Raw genomic sequence first — 2308 nt, 5'->3', positions numbered from 1 at the left:
TATTTTTCAATAACAATTTTACTATATTCATTGTTTTATCCCAACTTAGAATAATTCATCTTACCTCTATTACTGAGACATTGGCATAGGTTTTAAGAAGCAAAGTAGATCCTTATACATATAATAACATCTTTTTTACAGCAGTCTGGAAATTAAAGTGTAGTTCAGAGACTTATTTTTCAGGAAGTCCACAGGTCAAAAATATTTTAATGATCAAAAAAGGCATTATCTGGGTTTTTACTCTCATACTTTATTATAGAGCGCAGTTTTCCACAAGCTACATGGTGTGTGTTTCTCAGCAGAAGAAATAGTAAAGCAGATTAGAAAAATCAACCGTCATGTATTAAGCCAGGTAACAAGAGATTAGCATAAATGTAAAATGATGCCACTCTTCTCACTCAAGTTTTTATTTGTGAAATATAGTTACTGCTCAAAAAAATATGTTACTTGTGTAAACATAAAATAATGGATTTATTATTGTCTTATTTGAGTGAACAAGCACATAATTATTTTTAAAGTATCATTATTAATAATCTTCATTATGGTAAATATCAATGTATTTAACCTATATAATCATAGGGCCTTTGGGTTCCTTGATAATTTTAAAGAATAAGAAATTCTGAAAAGTCTCCAAATCAAGAAGTTTGAGAACTGCTGTCACAGAGACATTTCATGTAAGGCTTCCCTGGCTTGCGCAGTCTACATTTAGGTTGCATTTTCAATCTTCTTGCAATACTTTTAGAAGCATGATTATTTGGTCAGGCACAGTGGCTCATGCCTGTAATCCCAGCACTTTGGGAGGCCAAGGCAGGTGGATTGCCTGAACTCAGGAGTTCACAACCAGCCTGGGCAACACGGTGAAATCCTGTCTTTACTATAATACAAAAAAAAAAAATAGCCTGGTGTGCCAGTAGTCCCAGCTACTTGAGAGGCTGAAGCAGGAGAACTGCTTGAATCTAGGAGGTGGAGGTTGCAGTGAGCTGAGATGGTGCCTCTGCATTCCAGCCTGGGCAACAGAGCAAGAATCTGTCTCAAAAAAAAAAAGATTATTCTATTAAGTCCATAAGTCTTACTCACTGGCTCTGGGTTAAACCACTTTTGTTACCAATTTGACCAGTATACCTACATATATTTTTGGTCAGGCACTTGGGCTTTAAGTCTCAGAAAGTTAAGTCAGTCTGTTGATATCTCTAAGACACAATATATTATCCATAAAGCGACTAGAATAGTACTGTTAAAACACGGAACAGATTATATCTTTCTTTTTGTCTAGAATCCTGCTTTAGAATCAAAGGCAAAATGTCTACAATGGCCAAAATAGCCCTACCTGCACCCATTCTCATGACCTCTCTGAAAACTTCTCTTACTACTCACAACCTTTACTGCTGCTTCTCCATCTATAATGCCTTCTCCTCGGTTGTGCTTTAAATATGCCAGGCTTGCTATCACCTCAGGGCCTTTGTTCCTGCTGTTCTTTGTCTAGAATGATCTTCACAAGATAGCCACATGGCTGGTTTGTCACTTCCTCAAGTGTTTATTCAAAAGTTACCTTCTTAAAGAGGTCTTCCCTATATACAATCACAAATTTTTACCTCCAAGACATTTTATACTCCTTTCTCTTTTTAATTTTGTCTTTCTTAACAGTTATCTCTATCTAATATTAAATCCATTTTTATTTATTTGTTTTTTGTTAAAGTTCCACAATATAAAAAATATCTGTTTCGTCCATAATATTTTAAAATATATATATATTTTACTGTGTATTATTGCTGTGGTTATTACCTGATATTAAGTAACTAGATCTAAAACAAGGCTGTTAATTTAAAGAACAAGGCTGTTCATAACCAGCAGATGATGGTAAAGATGGAGGGCTAAGAGACAGCTAGAGAAGAAAACATAATCAGTAGGAATAGAAAATAAGTTCTAAAAAAAAGTCCTAAGTGTCTGGGTCCTGCACTTAGTCTAAGAAGAGACTGTGTTGAGCTCACTGGAATGTGGAGAAGGGAAGAAATGCCAAGAAGGCTCCAACAGTCCAGTCCAGAGAAGGCACTGGGTTGCCTTTCAGGTCTTTTAAAAACAATGTCTTTATTTCCCCCCCCCCACATAGTTTATTTTTGGTGTATAGGAATGCTATCTCAAAAATAAAATTAAATTAAATATTTAGGAATAAATTTAGCCATAGAGGTAACATATATGTACACATAAAACTATATAAAACATTAATGAAAACATCAAAGTCACAAATAAGTGGAAAGATATCCCAGGTTCATGGATTCTAAGAATTTTCAATATTGTTAAAATATCCATT

Source organism: Callithrix jacchus, chromosome 4, assembly GCF_049354715.1.
Source record: "Callithrix jacchus isolate 240 chromosome 4, calJac240_pri, whole genome shotgun sequence".
Classification (NCBI taxonomy): Eukaryota; Metazoa; Chordata; class Mammalia; order Primates; family Cebidae; genus Callithrix; species Callithrix jacchus.
This window is presented reverse-complemented; position numbering follows the sequence as displayed.